The sequence below is a fragment of the Rhinopithecus bieti genome, unplaced genomic scaffold (genome assembly GCF_001698545.2).
Source record: "Rhinopithecus bieti isolate Rb0 unplaced genomic scaffold, ASM169854v2 scaffold_33065, whole genome shotgun sequence".
Taxonomy (NCBI): Eukaryota; Metazoa; Chordata; class Mammalia; order Primates; family Cercopithecidae; genus Rhinopithecus; species Rhinopithecus bieti.
In genome coordinates, this window is record NW_016814114.1 from 404,108 (window position 1) to 424,680 (window position 20,573).

The 20,573-nt window shown below is 35.7% G+C and overlaps 1 protein-coding gene across 2 annotated transcripts in view; it reads left to right on the forward strand.

Moving 5' to 3' along the window:
* The window catches only part of OLFM3 (olfactomedin 3), a 216,318-nt gene that overhangs the window by 139,542 nt on the left and 56,203 nt on the right, over positions 1–20,573 (forward strand). Inside the window, exon 1 of one of the 2 annotated variants that reach the window (XM_017849863.1) lies at positions 1,865–1,927. The exons of the other annotated variant lie outside the window; for it this stretch is intronic. The gene's annotated coding sequence lies outside the window, so the exon portion shown is untranslated. Of the gene's footprint in view, positions 1–1,864; positions 1,928–20,573 lie in introns of those variants that run through there. 2 annotated transcript variants of the gene reach the window in all.

Consider the following 20,573-nt stretch of genomic DNA (forward strand, 5'->3'; position numbering starts at 1 on the left):
ATCTACTTTGTGACATCCACTTAAATGATAGTGTTGAAGTCTTTTCTTGTAGTTGTTTTAAAACTGTCAGGGCAATTCCAGCAAGATTACTGGAAGTTAGGTATAAGACTTGATGACATTCTCCAACTCAATTCCATGCATACATATTTTGAGCTCTTGATATGACTTTGAAATGGAGACAAGTGGTCTGATGACAGACAAAATAGAATATTTGAAATGATACTCTTAAGTTCAGCATAGGGACTGTAGATAACCACTTCTTGTATGCACATTTTATTTTCTATTTAACTCATCCTATGTCCTAGAATATACATTTTATTTTTTTTAATTAACAGACTTTATTTTTTAAAGAAGTTTTAGACTTACAAAGAAATTAGTGTTCCTATATCTTCCTTCTATTCCATACACATGCACATAGTTTCTCCTATTATTTACATCTTGCATTAAGATGTTACATTTATTATAATTGATTAGCCAATACTAATGCATTAACATTAAACTCCACAATTTACAGTAGAATTTGTGTTGTATATTCTATGGATTTTGGCAAATATATAATGACATGTATCTACCATCGCAGTATCATATAAAATAGTTTCACTCCTCTAATGTATTTTAATTGCTTTTTCAGATTGCTTACTGCCATCTCAGTATTCTTCCTCCCAATCTAGGGGAGATTATCTATTTTAAAATTCTGTTTATACAGAATCATTTAATTTTTCTTCATTAACAGTGAATTTAATTACTTTTTCATAAACTAATATCTTTAAATGGATTTTACCTAGGACTATGAGGTCAGAAATAATTCTACTTAATGAAATTGTTAGTCATGAGGGGATTCATAGTCATTGTGACTCAGAAAGTCTAATCCACAAATAAGAGAAGCTAGGATTTAGAATTCTGCAATGACTTTCAGTGTAATGTCTGCTCACTTAAATCAAGATGGGAAAATTCCAGCTGGCCAGTTGGAAACTACTTAGCCATTTGGGGAAGATGAGCCTAGATCCCTGCTCCTATTTCTTAAAGTTAGATTTGCAGATAATCTGCTTTCTCCCTCCATTCAATACCTCAAACAGTATCACAACACAGAGCAACAGATCTAACACTTGAGATAAAATAATACCAGTTACACTGTGTGGCCCTGGGCAAGATATTTAATGTTGTTGAGTCTCAAACTCCTTACTTAAAAATACTGAATGTGGGTAACAGGTTGACACTTGCCTCAATATCTGTAATGATCAAATTATTTAGTATATATCAAAATTATATACATAGTACCAGACATTTGACAGATGCTCAATAAATATTTGTCACTGTTGTTACTATTACAATTATTATTATATTATTAGAATTCTTACTATATTGTGAAGATACAGAGTAGAAATTGACCATAGCAACAGGTGACTGCGGTTCAGGCAAAAATGATCAAGGTACTTACTAGATCTTCCATTCCAGACATGGATAGCTTTAGCTGTACAGCCAAAGTAAATTAGCATTTTAGTGGTGGGTACAATGTTCAATTCAAGTAATAGTCATTGGAATTTCTCCCAGCTTCCCTCTGGGTTAGTTTGACATGTGTCTATTTACTTTCTAATGTGAAATCATCCAAAATAGAATTAATCTTTGAAAACCACATGGTCAAGAGGCAGAAAAGGCAGAAATAGTTTCACTCCTCTAATGTATTTTAATTGCTTTTTCAGATTGCTTACTACCATCTCAGTATTTTTCCTCCCAATCTAGGGGAGATTATCTATTTTAAAATTCTGTTTTAATTAATTTGTTTTTTTTTCAAAAACCGCTATTAATTGTAAAAGTATTACATATTTTAAAAAGTTCCCTATCTATTTTTTCAACTTACAGAATTAGAGGACTACAAAGCTATGATGAGTATTCCTGCTCTCAGGCCAGTCTGCTCATAATAAGCAATGTAGGTAAGAGGAAGAAATGAATAACTAAATGTTGAAATCATATTACATTTTAATAGTCAAAATATTTTCTCTGCTAGATCCTGAAGTTGGAGATTACTTATTTTAATAAATAAAATGTAAATTTTTGGAGAATAACAATAAAAGTCAATATTTATTAGTGTTTAATTGGTCTGGCAAAATTTAAATGATGAGCAAGTATTGCATCATTTAAACCAAACAGTAGCTCTCAGAGTACCATTATTTTCTTCATTCTACACTAGAGAAAACTGAAAAAAAGATCTACTAGTAACTTGACTAAGCTAGAAAATGGTGTGAATAGAATTTGAACACAGGCCATGTGGTTAACACAGACTCTGTACTCAACTATTCTGTTATACTAGGGAAGAACAAATACATTATAAATAAAAAAAAATTAAAACCCAGATCTACCACATAGTATCCATAACCATGAAAAAGTTGCAATACTTGCACCCCCCACCTGAGCCAGTTACATTTTCCTTAAATTAAGGTCCTATAGGCCTTACAGGGTTGCTGTATTTTGTACAACTTCTACAAATCACTAACATGATAGTATTACAATGTGTATACTTTTCTATTTTTAATATAAAAGCTTGCATTTTATTAGCCTATCATTTTATGAGCCTGAATTTCATATATTGAAGGCAATTTCTCCCATACAAAATAAATTGTGATATATAAAACAGCAAGAATACAATGTTAAATCACTTTTGGGATTTTCTTGAGGCTCTTCTTTCCTGCTTATGTTCTTATAAATGAATATACATATGCAGAAGGAAGAACAACAAAAGGGAAGCTTGTAGGCAATGTAAAAGGACACAGAACTCTTCTCATCCTCACATGTTTATTATCATATTCTATGAAGCCATTCAGATCTTCTTCATGTTTATTCATATTAAGGTAGCTATGTTTTATGGTGACATTTTGATACACTTCATCTTATCTTAGCAATTCACTTAATTCGTGAAAATGTAAGTTGTATATTCTAAAATTTTTAAGTATTCACTGAAATACAAATTTTCAGCTGATATCAGCTTTTAAATGTTCTACAATCATGTAATTAAAATTAGGTTGATATGTTTTTAAAGATTTTAAAATTTAATCCTTTTTTTGGTCTAAAACTAACTTATTTTTTGCATTGTACCCATTAAGATGTAAAGTGGTAGACAAACTTCAGTAGCGTTTCTACAGAAGCCAAAATGATAGAACAAGCCTTTTGAATTCTAAAAAGTACCAAAATGTTCATCTTCATTACTAAAATACAGTAATTAGAGGCAAACTTTTAATCCCCATTTCATGTTGTCTTGTTTGTTGATGCCAAGTTGAGGTTTCATTACAGAATAATTATCATTCATCATCATTTAGCTTGGAAAGTCTAACTTCTGAGGAAATGAAATTGAACCAGAACAATTGAGATCTTTCCAGGGAAGCTACATAAATAGTTTTTACGGACACTATTTTTTAAAGTTGAGAAGTAAGCTATAATTTTAGTTTTAAAAACCAATCCCCTCTAAGGAAAAGTATAGCACTTACTTCAATCAGACATATATGTATTAAAGCTTCCACTCATCTCTTTATTTTCTCCTATTCAACCAATCCTAAATAGCTTCTTAATATATCATCAGTCATTAGCCTTTTTCAGACCTCTAAAAGTAAATTTTCTGAACTCTTGCCATAGCCACCTAACTTTACCAGATCTATTCTCCACTCAACCACTTGGGTTTTCTGACTAAATCAAAGAAACAAATACATTTGCTCATGCCACTGCATTTGATAAACACCTTTGCTAACTTCCTGTTGCCAATATGTTGATGCACCTATAGCCTATGAGGCTTTCCATCTCTTTTCTTTCTTTTTTTTTTTTTTTAATTATACTTTAAGTTCTAGGGTACATGTGCACAATGTGCAGGTTTGTTACATATGTGCACATGTGCCATGTTGGTGTGCTGCACCCATTAACTCATCATTTACATTAGGTATTTCTCCTAATGCTATCACTCCCCTCTCTTCCCTCACCATAATAGGCCCCAATGTGTGATGTTCCCCTTCCTGAGTTCAAATGATCTCATTGTTCAATTCCCACCTATGAGTGAGAACATGCGGTATTTGGTTTTCTGTTCTTGCGATAGTTTGCTGAGAATGATGGGTTCCAACTGCATCCATGTTCCTACAACGAACACGAACTCATCTTTTTTTATTGCTGCATAGTATTTCATGGTGTATATGTGCCACATTTTCTTAATCCAGGCTGTCACTGATGGACATTTGGGTTGATTCCAAGTCTTTGCCATTGTGAATAGTGCCACAATAAACGTATGTGTGCATGTGTCTTTATAGCAGCATGATTTATAATCCTTTGGGTATATACCCAGTAATGGGATGGCTAGTTCTAGATGGTATTTCTAGTTCTAGATCCTCGAAGAATCGCCATGCTGTTTTCCACAATGATTGAACTAGTTTACAGTCCCACCAACAGTGTAAAAGTGTTCCTATTTGTCCACATCCTCTCCAGCACCTGTTGTTTCCTGACTTTTAATGATCGCCATTCTAACTGGTGTGAGATGGTATCTCATTGTGGTTTTGATTTGCATTTCTCTGAGGCGAGTTCCATCTCTTTTCAACATCTCTGAACTTACCTATTATCTTCACCTTCCTATGATTCAAGGACATNTGTTCTTGCGATAGTTTGCTGAGAATGATGGGTTCCAACTGCATCCATGTTCCTACAACGAACACGAACTCATCTTTTTTTATTGCTGCATAGTATTTCATGGTGTATATGTGCCACATTTTCTTAATCCAGGCTGTCACTGATGGACATTTGGGTTGATTCCAAGTCTTTGCCATTGTGAATAGTGCCACAATAAACGTATGTGTGCATGTGTCTTTATAGCAGCATGATTTATAATCCTTTGGGTATATACCCAGTAATGGGATGGCTAGTTCTAGATGGTATTTCTAGTTCTAGATCCTCGAAGAATCGCCATGCTGTTTTCCACAATGATTGAACTAGTTTACAGTCCCACCAACAGTGTAAAAGTGTTCCTATTTGTCCACATCCTCTCCAGCACCTGTTGTTTCCTGACTTTTAATGATCGCCATTCTAACTGGTGTGAGATGGTATCTCATTGTGGTTTTGATTTGCATTTCTCTATGGCGAGTTCCATCTCTTTTCAACATCTCTGAACTTACCTATTATCTTCACCTTCCTATGATTCAAGGACATGAACCTTCTTACCTTCCTCCCAAACACACCAGGTTCTCTGAGCTTCTGCTTTCACTCCTGCAAAACTGCCACCCATTCTTTAATGCTCAACTCAATCATCATCTAACATATTTCATAAATCTTTAACTCAAAGTGAGTAGCTGACTTTGTGATCACACAATTATAATTCATATTTCTATGACAACATTCATCATATTATGTACTCATGATGTGACTACTTCACTTCTCTCTGTACTACTTACGTTCTAGCACATAAGTAGCTAAAACACATATGTTTTAAATAATTTTAATGCAAATTCTAGTTTCACTGTATATTCAAAGTATATAATGCATATTTGTGTGCATTCTATTTTGAAAGTATTTAATAGTATTATAAATCATATTTATATTACTTGTATCAAATATAAAAGAAATTTAACTTTTTTGATACAACCTAGATTATAGATATGATTTGTTTTGTTCGGTTTGGCTTTGGTTCTGTTGTGCCTGAGTGACATATCTATGGAGATGTTTATTGTCAAATTAAAACACATGGAAGTTCTCAACAGTTTTAGGATTTGTTCTATTTTAGGGTTTGTGTCTACTAGCAGCCTGTCAAGCTATCAATTCTTACTGCTGATGATGCATCTTTCTGCAGAAGATGTCAGACAAACCACTCAATATTTTTACACAATTTATTATGAGTAAATTAACTAGTAAAGTAAAACTAACCTTATTTATTTTGTGTACAGTAAAAGTGAATGGTGACTTTCTTATAAAACAAAATATTTGAACTTTAATGTTTAGACTGTTTTTTCTCTGTTGGAATCTAAAAAAACTTTTTTTCAACACATGTTTTGTTATTCTACTTGAGATTTATAGTTAAGTGACAATAAAATAAGTAAAATGGTCTTAAAATATATTCATCATGTGTCAGCATAAAAGACACTTACTGATTTTACCAAGTATTTAGCATTATACTTTCTTGGTATTAAAAAGATAAAATTCCTGCTGTCAAGGATTTTGGTAAGGGTGATAAATATAAAACTAAACTGTTATAAAATAAGGTGACTGCACAGTGACTGGGTGTGTATAAGAGTTATAAAGTCAAGAATCAATGTTTATGTGTAGTGTCATAGGAAAAGGAAGTAGTGGATGCTTTATTAAAGTTACCTTAGGAAATTTGTATATTATACATTCTTGCACTCATTCCCACAACATTTAGGGAAGAAAAGCCCTCAGCATATGGATATTTAAAAAGAAAGTTCTCTAGGTATTATAAATCTGACCTTTCTGCTTATACCCCCACAGGAAGCCACTGTGAGAAAAAAAGACCCACATTATCTCCTAAGTTTGCTTGAGGCCAGGAGTTGGAGAAACCTTCTGAGAGGAAATGAACTTTGAGTTTAATTTTGATGTGTTAGTAGGCCATTAACAGTCTGTAATATCAAAGGAGACAGAGGCATTAGAAATGTAGCAGTTGGGATGTGTGAGGAAGCAGTAGAAGAAGCAGTTGGAAAGCTAGACAAAGATTACATAAGCTTTAAGAAAAGTTAGGAATCTCAAATACTTGTACTGCAAGGCAACTGTATTGTCTTTAGCTAATTCAGGGTGGATACTTTTATATCCAATAGTCCCAGTGATAGCAGTGGGGAAAAATATGACACCAGAAGCCATTGCCGTGCACTGTAGCTGAAACTGTGTCTGGGAACATTGTGAGGGAGAAAGGTGAGAGCATGATGTTGTTGATGAATTATGGAAAATTTTTAAGGTAACGAACAACATCCCTTGAGCTACCGATGTCTCAGAGATTTTTTTTTTCAGCTACAAAGAGATATATCCACATTATGGGGGAAGGTGAAGCAATTATTTTGTAATTACCAAGTAAAATTTCACAATTTTCCATCAACTACATGCTATCTATTGGGACTATTTAACAAATAAATATGATGGGGATGTTAATATTGTTAACAGCTAATATTTTTGAAGTGTATTAATATATTTCTGGCATTACACTAGGCATTTTAGCTGGTCAATTATTCCATAATTACCTGTAGTAGTCCACTCTTACGCTGCCATAAAGAACTCGAGACTGGGTAATTTAGAAAGAAAGGAAGTTTGACTGACACTTCCGCAAGGCTGGAGAGTCCTCAGGAAATTTACACTTCTGCAAGACTGGAGAGATCTCAGGAAACTTACAGTCATGGCACAATGGGAAGCAAATATGTCCTTTTTCACATGACAGCAAGAAAGAGAAAATGCCAGATGGTTACAAAACCATCAGATCTCGTGACAACTCACTCCCTATCATGAGAATAGCATGGGGAAAACTGACCCCATGATTCAATTACCTCCCACTGGGTCCCTCCATTGACATGTGGAGATTATGAAAGTTACAATTAAAGATGAGATTTGGGTGGTGACACAGCCAAAACATATCATTCTGCCCCTGGTCCCTCTGAAATCTCATGTGCTCACATTTCATAACACAATCATGCATTCCCAACAGTTCCCCCAAATCTTAACTCATTCCAACATTAACCCAAAATCCAAGTCCAATGTCTCGTTTGAGACAAGGCAAGTCTCTTCCATCTATGAGCATGTAAAATCAAAAGCATATTAGCGATTTCATAGATTAAATGGAGGTACAGGCATTGGGTAAATACTCCCATTCCAAAAGGGAGAAATTGGCCAAAAAGGCAGTCATTAAACCTTAAAATTCCAAAATGATATCCTTTGACTGTATGTTTCACATCCAGGGGGACTCTAATGTAAGAGGTAGGCTCCCAGAGCCTTGGATAGCTGTGCTTTTGTGGCTCTGCAGGGTACATCCCCACTTCAGACTGTTTTCATGGGTTGACATTGAGTGTCTGCAGTTTTTCCAGGTGCACGGTAAAAGCTGTTGGTGGATCTACCATTCTGTGATCTGGAGGATGGTGGCCATCTTCTTACATCTCCAACAGGTAGTGCTCCAGTGGGAACTCTGTGTGGGGCTCTGACCCCACATTTTCCTTCCACATTGTCCTAGCAGTGTTTCCCCATGAAGGCTCTGCCTTTGCAGCAAAATTCTGCCTGGACATTCAGGTGTTTCCATACATCCTCTGAATTCCAGGTAGAGATTCCCAAACCTTGGTTCTTGACTTCTGTGCACACACAGGCCCAATAGCACTGGTAAGCCACCAAGGCTTGGGGCTTGCACCCTCTGAAGCAACAGCCTGAGCTGTACATTGGCCCCTTTCATCCACAGCTGGAGCTGAAGCAGCTGGGATAGAGGGCACCATGTCCTGAGGCTGCACACAGAAGGGGGAGCCTGGGCCCAGCCCATGAAACCATTCCCTCTTAGGCCTCCAGTCTTGTGATGGGAAGGGTCACCATAACATGCCTTGGAGGCATTTTCCCCATTGTCTTGGTGCTTAACATCTGGCTCCTCATTACTTATGCAAATTTCTGCAGCTGGCTTGATTATCTCTCCAGAAAATGGGATTTTCTTTTTTACCACATTGATAGTCTGCAAATTTTCCAAATTTTTATGCTTTGCTTCCTCTTCAATGCTTTTCTGCTTAGAAATTTTTTCCTCCAGGTACCATAAATTATCTTTCTCAAGTTCAAAATTCCACAGATCTCTAGGGCAGGGGCAAAATGCCACCAGTCTCTTTGCACAGCAAGAGTGACTTTTACTCCAGTATCTAACAAGTTCCTTATTTCCATCCGAGACCACCTCAGCCTGGACTTCATTGTTCATATCACTATTTGCATTTTGGTCAAGGCCATTCAACAAGTCTCTAGAAAGTTCCAAACTTCTCCACGTGTTCATATCTTCTTATGAGCCCTCCAAACTGTTCCAATCTCTGGCTGTTACCCAGTTCCAAAGTTGCTTCCACATTTTCAGTATCTTTACAGCAACACCCCACTCTCGGTGGTACCAATTTACTGTATTAGTCCATTTTCACACTGCTATAAGACATACCTGAGACTGGGTTATTTATTAAGGAAAGAGATTTAATTGACTTACAGCTCTGCAGGCTGGGGAGGCCTCAGGAAACTTAAAATCCTGGTGAAGGGGAAGCAAACACATCTTTCTTCATAAGGTGGCAGGAGAGAGAATGAGAGCTGAGCAGAGTGGGAGCCCCTTATAAAATCATCAGCTCTTGTGAGAACTTACTATCACAAGAATAGCATAGGGGAACTGCCCCATGATTCAATTTCCTCACACCAGGTCCCTCCCATGATACATAGGGATTATGGGAATTACAATTCAAGATGGGATTTGGATGGGGACACAGCCAAACCATAGCATAACCCTCATGATGACTTTATGAAGCAAAAACTATTATTTCTTCCTGTTATAGACATAGGTAAAAGAAATATTTATAAATTAAATAACTTTCTGAGTCAAACAGTTGTTAGGTAGGAGAGGCAGAATTCACATCTAGGTCTGGCTAATCATGGAGTACAAATTCTTCATCACTGAGTTATTGTGATCTAATGGGACAAATAACTGTGAAATTCACCCTGCCTCGGAAAACAGAAAACTGTCTAATATGGAAACAACTGGGTTGGGGAATAGTATTCTAATCTCGATTGACTTTATAAACATTATGTGGCTGACAAGGAAGTTAACAATCCTTCAGGAGTTCTCCATATTAAGAACGTTAAGAACAATTAAGATACTAAGAACATGACACCATTGTAATATTGAAAAGGCAGTCTATCATTTTTACGTTAGTAATGAGGTTCTTTATTTATTTATTTATTTTTTTTTGAGACGGAGTCTCGCTCTGTCCCCCAGGCTGGAGTGCAGTGGCGCGATCTCGGCTCACTGGAAGCTCCGCCTCCCAGGTTTACGCCATTCTCCTGCCTCAGCCTCCCGAGTAGCTGGGACTATAGGCGCCCGCCACCTCGCCCGGCTAGTTTTTTGTTTTTTTTTTTGTTTTTTTTTTTTTTTTTTTTTTATAGAGACGGGGTTTCACCGTGTAGACCAGGATGGTCTCGATCTCCTGACCTCGTAATCCACCCATCTCGGCCTCCCAAAGTGCTGGGATTACAGGCTTGAGCCACCGCGCCCGGCCTAGTAATGAGGTTCTTATAGCAAATGCTTTAGTCTTAGAAGATCAAAAAGGATAGAATTAGTAGTAATGACTATCTCCAGATTTGATACATAAATCAGAGGTTCAACTTTTCCTGTTACATTGCTGTGCAACAGTGGTCATGTTTTTAGCCTTTCTTGGCCTCCAATTACTCATCATTAAAACAAGTATAGCAATACAAATTGACCACCAAAGTCTGTTTAATGTATAGGCAATATAACTGCTCATAAGAGGTTGTAAAGTAATGTGTTGTTTAAATATAGTGTCATAATGCTGTCCCCATTGACTGCATGAAGGTGCAGACCAGTAAGTCACTATTGTCCATGTCAGCAATGAGCCAAGTGTATGGGGTTTAAATAATGGCCTTATCCTCTGACTCCATTAAAATGTAATATTTCTGCTCTTCTCTCAGGCACAACATGTAGTAAAACCAATAAATATTTTAAATCACACACACATAAAACTTGAAATTAGAGAGGATACATTCCATTACCAAGTCATACTTACTATTTATATTTTAAAACCTGGCAAATATTTGAATAAAGGATAAGTGATATTACATATTGCATTTAAATTATTACCTAACTTGCAAAAATTTTTATGCAGAATGCATATGTAAAACAGTAATATGAGCAGATAAATGCTTGTTTAAGTAATTTACTATGTTTATATTAAGTAGTATTAAATGTTCTTTAATTTTCTATGTTCTTTCATAGCTATTTTTTAAATTAATATTAACAGATTTTAAAATGCACATTACATTCCTAATATACTTTGACATTTAACAAACTACTTATGCTTTTATGAAGCAAGCATTTAAATTACGGTACTAATCACTGTAAGCTAAAAAGGATGTGGCATTATATATTTTTAGAATTTTATTATCTATTGATTCAACACATAATTTGCAGTATTTGAACAATAATATTGAAGATATTTTATTTCGGTAAAATTAAAATAGAATGGATATATTTAAAGCAGTTTTATTTGATTTAATACCAGCTCAAAAATACATTTTATTCAAAATGATTCAACTGACTAAAATAAAAAAGTAGTGATCTTCTAATTCCAACAGAGCAATTATATTTTAATGTAGAAATAATTATATAATATTTATTTATATTACTAAACATAGCGTTTCCTTAAATACATTTGGCTGGATAAAACAAGTTTCTGGAAATGTGAGACATTTTATTTCATCTGGCTATATTTTAAATATACAAATGAATGGTCATTAGTGCTCTACATACTGATAGATTCCTTCAGCTGATGAAATATGATTGCTGTTTTTTGTGTGCATTTGCAAAGGCAAACAGCTTTGTTGCATATAATGAAAATCACTGGCCTAACTTTCTCTTTAAGAAGAATTCTGACCAAATACAATAAACACTCAACCAAATAGCCATGCTGTGTAAATTCATTAAGATGTTAATACAAATTATTTATTTTCCTTTTTAAAGCAAATCTAGTAGAGGTAAATGTTATATAATTTTATGGTTACATAATTTTGACCTCGTAGTCCTTGAATTTTCCAACTCTGAGCCAATGTGGGCATTATTAGACTTTCAATGACAGCACTACAGCCAGTGTCTCCCAAGATTTGTCCAGGCTGTGACTTTCTGGGGCTGTGGGATATGCTAGGATAGATACTAATGATTGTCGGGTTAGAAGTGGTTATATGGTACATTGGCACAAAGCACTGCTGAATGACCTGTCAGTGATTTGAAGGAATCAATGTGTCTTTACTTTCTATTCCAATATCCTCCCACATGTGGAGTAATATCACATACTTGGAGAAGCTACCAGAATGTGAAACAGCATTTAAAAACACTATAAAAGAAGAAATAAAGGCTTAGGGGTCTGCAGTGTAGATTGAGTTATACTCTGGGTTTGTGCTAATAGCTCGATTGCTTTTGCAGGTATAAAGATTGAAAAGGCATAGCCTTATTGGAAAGTAAAGTGACTTTGAAAGTAAGCCCACAGGATCAAAAATGCCATTATATTCTCTCATGACAGTCTTACTAAATCAACTTCATTTTAAGGATTGGCCAGGGCTGTTTCAACGAGGAGCACTGCTGAGAAATCAGCCTGGTGCAGGGGGCTCCATAATGCTCAAAACTGGAACACAGAAGACAGAATAAGCAAGAAACCACACAGAAAGTCCATGGTACAAATGACTGAGGGAAACCAAAGTGAATTCTACATAAGGAGGAGATGGAAATACTAATCACCTTTGAGGCTCTGAGCCAAGAAGTTGAAGCCAAGGAGTTAAGCTAAAGCAAATTACTTTTGCACCAACCTAATAGATAAAACCAAATGGAATGGGCTAGAAGTCATTAAGATGAGGGCAGAAATGGGAGAATCCTGAGAAACTGTTTTTATGGGCCAGCGTCTATTTGTGGTAGTGTGGCATGTCTTAAAAGCCTTGAACTGGGAGATAAAAATATCATATTTTCAGCCATTAACTTTTCACATTCAGTGAGACATATTGACACTGATATTGAAGTTGACCACAAATGTTTGAGGTAAAGGATTTACAGCCATTGAGATGAGTTCAGAGGACCCCAGCCTCACAACCCCCCTTCAACCACATTGTCTCTTGGCCTGTTCTGGTTGGGAGACTCCTGATCATGGTGCTAATAAAATGCAAAATACACATTTCTCAGGAAAACCTCATGCTTTCCAAAATAATGCATTATGAACAAGAAGGGTTATGGCAGACCCCTCAAACCTATACAATTTTGTTAGAGAATTAACAAAAAACAGTAACTGTGTTACATACTAACACAGCTAAAAAAAAAATTATATTGCTAATAAATAAAAAATACTTCAGTAAATACTGTATAGAGTCTTAACTTTCATGTTGAAAATTACTTGACAAAAAATGGATGTAAGGATAGATTGAGGTAGCTGAGCTACAGAGACAAAAGAAAAGGCACAATTAGGGAGTAACACAGGCAACACATATCCAAATCAAGTCAAGAAACTAAGTATAAGCAAATTATCATTGTGTAAAGGACTACATAACTGCAGCTTACTGCTTTCAGCTATGATAATACACTTTGCTTGTTATTTTTGGTATAAAATATTAAAGATTTTGGGGGAAAAAAAGCATATGAACCAGAGCAAATTCACATTATACTGACATCACTCCCCAATTAACCAATTGCATATAAGTGGATTCAATAACACTTGAAGTTGTTAAGAGAGTTAGGAGAAAGGAGAGTGGGCTAAATTTGAAACTAAAGTCCAAAGCCCTGAAGCAGAAGAGAAGAGGCACTGGTGCCCTCTAATCAGTTCTCCCCACGGAGTCTCAGCCCATTTCTGAAGCATCAAGTTGCTTAGAGATCCATCCTATAAGACAATTGTCTAGGAGCCAATAGCAATTAGGGAGAGTAAATCTTTAATGAGATTTAAGAATATAACTTAAATCATTATGTGCAGTGATAAGGAAATTTTAATTCAATTTATCACTGAGATATATATTATCCTAATTGAAAAATAACCATGTCCTCTGCAATGGAACTTCACTTTAGCAGACAGTGTTTTTTGAATTAGAATAAAATGTTTTCTTTGTGTCAGTTATATAACCACAATTCTTCATGAAAAAATAATATATTTAAATTGTGATAATTTTCCTGATTCTATAAGGAAAATATGTTGACATTTTATGAATAAGCCTCCTTACTTTCCTGATCTAGGCTCATCACACCAACCTAGAATGTTTCAGAGTATATCATTCTGTAGTGAGCCTAGTAAGATTAACCAGCAAGAGTGTGTCCAGCTGAGAATAACCAGGAAGGGGGAAGCTCTGAAAGCATATCATAAGAGAAATGTTCAAAAATCTGGGCCATATTCTTCCCTAAAACATACAAGTTGAAGTAGCTTGACATTTGAAGGGCTATTATGCAGCAGAAAGAAGTAAATCTTGACTAGTGCAGCAGAAAGGAGAACTCAAAAAATGAATGGAATATGAATATAGCACGGACTTTTTCATGATTGGGAATATCCAATATCAAAAGCAGCTACTGGCCAGGCACACCGGCTTAAGCCTATAATCCCAATGATTTGGGAGGGGAAGGCAGGTGAATCCAAGGCGGGCAGATCACTTGAGTCCAGGAGTTTGAGACCAGCATGGCCAACATGGTGAAACACTGTATCTACTGAAAAATACAAAAATTAACCAAGTGTGATGGCTCATGCCTATAATCCCAGCTACTCGGGAGACTGAGGCATGAGAATCGCTTCAACCTGGGAGGCAGAGGTTACAATGGGCTGACAGAGCAACACTCCATCTCAAAAAATAAATAAATAAATAAATAAATAAATAAGCAGCTAATTACACAGAATTTATTTTTACCAATATTGAAGGTATTCAACTTGAAAAATCAATGTATCAGGGACTTTCAAAGGGCATTATAACACTGAGCGAAATCTATTTATGCCACAAGATCATATTTATGCCACACTTTTTAATGTTTTAAACTTTTACTTCTGATCCTTTGGGAATAGTGTATGTACTGCAATGCTTCCTCATGGTCATTTGATTATATGAGTGTTTCTGAAATTTGGTTGCATATCAAAATCAGGAGCTTTTAAAAAGTGCAAATACATATTACCCTGTAAGCCTGTTTATTGAATAGCATTTTTGGTGAGGTGGGATCAGGAAATCAGTATTATCAAAGGCAACAGGTGATTGTGCTGCATCTAGACTCCTCTTGAAAGCATGGGGTACCTAAGGTCATAAGGATGAATTCATCCCTTTATTGGCTAGTTAAGTTTTCGAAATTGTGCTTTTCAGTAACTAAAGTTTGGTCATTTTAAGTCAGCACCCAGTCTTATTATGGGATATTTATTTGTGAAAGGACAGCTAAACAATACTAGTAAGAGTAACAATTGCTTATAAGATAAGTACTGTGCTCAGTACTTCATGTACATTGCTTCATTTGATGTGTACAAGCCTATGACTCAACCTCTCAATTCTGCTTTTGCTACTTTACCAAAGGATGTAACACTGAGACACTTTGTTCTCTAAAATCATAGACTGTTAGAAGCTTTGCCATTTGAAATCAGATCAGTAAAAATGGAACAACCTACACTTGCCTGGAAGATTTCAGTCACTCACACCAAGAAACAGCCTCAATTTTCAACCCAGGTGCAAAGTTTCAGATAAGGGTTTTTCAGATACAATATTCAACATCTATCTTAACTTTGGAGTTTCCAAGGAAACAGAATCCAGAGTCCACTTCTTAACTCTGGCCTGATGTTAACCTCTTTACTTTGAGCATTGCTCATTTTTAGCACTATCAAGATTCTGCTTTAAGTATGCCTAAACACTATTCTTCCCCAATCCTATTTTTAACCCTGTTTCTTCCTTTGCCTGATAGGATGCTCGATGCTTCTGCTGTGCAATCTCCCTTCATACAACAAACTAATAAACCCAACTTCGTTGAACTATAAGTATGTCTTTGGTGTACCTTGTCAGATGGGCTTCATCAGTAGATATTATAATCTCTAATTTGAAGATTAGTAAAATGAAGTTCAGAAAAATAATTAACTTACACAGGGTCACACAGTAAGTGACAAACCTGGCATTCCAATCCAGATCTATATGACTTCAAAGCCCATGCTCTTAACAGAATGCAGAGAGTCAGAGAATGTTGAAGCTTCAAAAGAAACAAAGCATACCATGCTGCTAACTTCACATGGACAGTAAGACTAGAATTCCGTTATCGTGACCTTCCAATCCACTGTCATGTGGGAATAGCTTTATCTTTGTTCAGCTGCCAATTGGCTACTATTCAGGCTTTCCCTTTTCCCTGAACCTTCTATGGTGTTTCCTGGATACTCAGGCCTCACTGAGACAGTAGTAACGTAGATAACTACAAACGCTGGTAACGTCTAGGCAGCAGCCAGTGATACAGTTATCTTCTGATCATCTTTTTTCTGACAGACAAAAGTATAATCAAATCTCCGAGCACAGTGGCTTATGCCTGTAATCTCGGCACTTTGGGAGGCAACAGAGCAAGAATTTTTCTCAAAAAAAGAAAAAAAAAAAAAAGAAGAAGAAGAAAAGAAGTATAATCAAATCAAACTATTTCATTTCAAATTTCTGTAGCTGCTGAGAACACAATGCATTAGCTCTTCTGCATGTAGTTAGCAAAATCCTTCCCTAAAATGAGTGAATTATGTGAAAGCATCATCCTTCTCTTTCTTTTCTACCTATATCAAAAAGTCAGAGCATATGGGTGACTGGCTACTATGTTTAAGCCTCTAGACAACCCTGAGTTAAAGTTATCAAAGTATGTGTTATCCAAGCCATCAGAAATATTCACTAATTATATGGCCACTTATTTAATGAATTACCTCTCAATCCCACTAAAGTATCCCTTATTGCCTAACAGTGGCAATCCCACTAAATTGAGTGAGATCCCACTCAATCTCACTAAAGTATCCCTTATTGCCTAACAGTGGCAATCCTTCTTAAGCCACGGATTTTTGGATATTATGACTACTTAATGGTATTTATTGTAAATATGATGGAAGTTAATATCATGTAAAAGACACATACATGATTTCATGAAGTTGATGGAAGTGTTATGAGAGAACTGGTCTGACCAAATACAAAGGAATTGATAAGAGTAGCTGGAAGGTACATATTCTTTAACAATTGAAGAGAAAATTTATGGGACAGACTCTTCAAAAGACAATGATACGGATATCAAAAGAATAAAAGAGGCTCTGAAAAAACTATGGAATTCCTTGAAGAGTTTTGCAAACACAAATCTCTTTATGATTGTGGGATGAAACTAAATAATGAGATTGTTAAAATAATTGCATAAACACATACATACATGAATTAAGACTTCATTATTCATGCTGAGTTAACACGCAGTTGCAAATACGTCCTCACGATAAGGATAAGATTTTTTTTGTTGTTGTTCAAGATAAATTTTTAACTACATATTTTCTCTGCTTCTAAGGAATGTTGATACCTATTTAAAATGGATTACTTTTAAATGTTTTCTGTTAACAGTTAGCGCTGGATGGCAAGAACTCTGGACCCCCTTTCTTGATAAGAAGCATGTGTGCCTCTGGGCAATCCTCACTCTCACTTCTCTTACATAGTTGGCCTTTCCCCCAACCCCACTTTGGTTGTGCCTCCTTATTGTCTACACACGTCCTCACTTCAGTTAATTCCACAGTCTCTGAGCTGGCTTCCATGGCTCCTTCTACTCAAAGAGTATTTTCTTTACCAGCTCCTTCTGCATCACTTGGGAGCTTGTTAAAAATACAGAATCTCATACTCTATCCCCAATTTCTTGGGCAAGGGCCACATTAACCTTCCCTGTATCATTTCCATTTTAGTATATGTGCTCCTCAAGTGAACACTCTATTCCCAACTTCTGAACCAAAATCTACATTTTCACAAGATCCTCAAGTGATGCATTTGCACCTTAATATTTAAGAAGCACTGGCCTAGACAATTCTTAAACACTTTCTGTTTTATAGGTTGAATTTTCCTAATCTGAAAATCTAAATCTGAAATCCTCCAAAATCCAAAGCATTTTGAATACCAACATGACGCTCCAAGGAAATGATCATTGGAGCATTTTGGATTTTGGATTTTTGGATTAGAAATGCTCAACCAGTAAGTATAATGCAAATATTTAAAAATCCAGAAAAATTCAAAATCCAAAACACTTCTGGCCCCAAGCATTTCAGATAAGAGACATTCAACTTGTATTGTATTTTGTTAAATCTAGAAGCCACTTTTGTCTTGTTTCTCTCTCTCGTCTTTGTATCTAATTATTCACAAAATCCTGCGTAATGTGCCTAGCCCATGTCTTATTCTTCCCCAGTCTTTCTGTTATTTCTTATGCTGACACTAAAATGGCCCCCTAACTACTCTCCCAGCTGGCATTCTCACTCCTCACCCACTCCCTAATATTTAATGAATCTTTTCTGAATGATATTCATCTAAATAACAAACCGGTTTGGTATCATCAGTTTCTCCCTGAAACTCCGTAAAGACATAGTGGTAGCAATGTTTAATCTTCTCTTTGTAGAGTTACATGTTTCTACTACCTCTGTTTCCTACTACCTTTCCAACTCTATTTCCTCTCTCCCTTCCCCCATCATGCATTTTTCACTGCCCCAACTGCGAGCAACTCAGATCTCCTAAATAACATGGGATCTTTCACACTTCAGAAATGAGTTTTCACATGCTGTCACCAGTGCTGAAATGGCCTTTCCTTCCTGATTTTCTTGGGAAATTTATTGAAGCCATGGAAATTCACTATCCCTCTGAAGCCTCCTCTATTCCACCCAAATGGAATTAATCACTAATGGTTTATGACTGTATTAGTCTGCTCTCACATTGCTATAAAGAACTACCTGAGACTGGGTAATTTATAAAGAAAAGAGGTTTAATTGACACACAGTTCTTCAGACTGTACAGGAAGCATGGCTGGGGAGGCCTCAGAAAACTTACAGTTATAGTAGAAGGCAGAGGGAAAGCAGGCACATCTTACATGGCTGGCACAGGAGGAAGAGAGTGAAGGGGGAGGTGCTACACGTTTTAAACAACCATATCTTATGAGAACTCACAATCACAAGAACAGCAAGGGGAAAATTCACCCCATGATTCAATCACCTCCCACCAGGCCCCTCCTCCAACATTGGGAATTACAATTTGATATGAGATTTGGGCGGGGACACAAATCTAAACCATATCAATGACCCATTGCACATTGTACACATTACGGGTCCCATTATATTTAAATTATACTTACAGCTATATTTCTTTCTTGTTCCTGTCAGTATCCCACTAGAATGGGAGATCTTGAGTCAGAGTAAATTGCATTAATTCCTGATCTCCAGCATTTAGTGTCTAGCATGTAGAGGATGATCAATAAATCCTTACTGAATGCATAAATGCCTGTTTCATGTTTCACTGTGAAATAGACCTTGCTCTTCAAATAATTTTAAATATATTTTGGTAGAAAATATTGACTAACTTATATGGATATTTTAATAGCTATTAATGCACATATTATTGAAATGGAAAATATATGAGAGAAAATTTATTTTTTATCATTGACATATTTATTAACCAGTCCTGTAAGAAAAAGATATTAATGAGGATCACATGAATAATATACTATGATTATTAAACACCAGTTATGAGGCGTTTCCAGTTTTAAGATCGATAAGTTCTTGAAAACCTTATGGATTGCAATAAAATGTAAATTGTGACCTACACATGCATGTTTCAATGTTCAGATAAGAAAATGGTTGTTTTGTTTTGTTTTAAAAGAGTGTTGAATGAATGGAGAGGTAAATCAAAAGTTCCAAATATGAAGTGCAAAATATTACAATGATCTGTGCTTAAATTGCAGCCATATGGCCCAGGCAATGGTTAAAAATGAGAACACATCAAAATTACCAGGGAAATACTTGGAAACCATACTTAAATCCTACTTCAGTGCAGAACACTTAGAAAGGACTCAGTAAAGTTTGGTGAAAGTGAAAGAGAAGAAAGGAGAAAATACGGATGGAAAAAAAGGAAGAAAAGGAGACCGAGGTAGAAAAGAAGGAAATATGGATGAAAGTAAGAATGTAAGAGAAGGAAGGCAAGGAGAGAGAAGGGGAAAGGAGAAGGGAAAGGAGAGCATGGGGAGGAGTTGGAATGCTTTGCAAAGTTGATCCATTTTCAGTAATAGTAAATAGCTTAATACTACTCATGTTATAATGTTTATAAAATGTATATATACCTCTTTGCAGAGACCTGACAAGAAGCCTCTATACTAGATTTAAAGTTTTAGCTCTGTATTTTATGACTTATTATGTGTAAATTTATAATCCAAACTACTTGTTGGATAATATTTGTTTGAAAAAACATTTCATCAGTTTTTTCATGTGGGTCAAGTAACATAAAGAATCTTGAAAGGATTCACACGAACAATTTTGAATATATTTTCTTGATAATGCAAGGTTCTCCAAGAACTCAGATATTTCTACATGTCTGTTGTGCTTCTTAAGGAAAATACTGTTTTCCTGACAACGGTTACTTCCTTTTCACAGTCTCTTTACATTCAGTAGCTCTGTATTATGTACTAGGTAAATATCACTATTTTATTTTATTAATGAAAAGAGAGATGAAAATGTAAAGTACTAGGGCAACAGATGTACATTGATAAAGAAAGAGCTAACATATATAAATGTCTTTTGGAGTATAGGACCAAGATCCTTATGACTTAAATTTTATCTTATGTTTACGGCCCGTAGTAAATTTTACTGTCAATTTCTCTGAGTGAATTAGAAATTTAGATC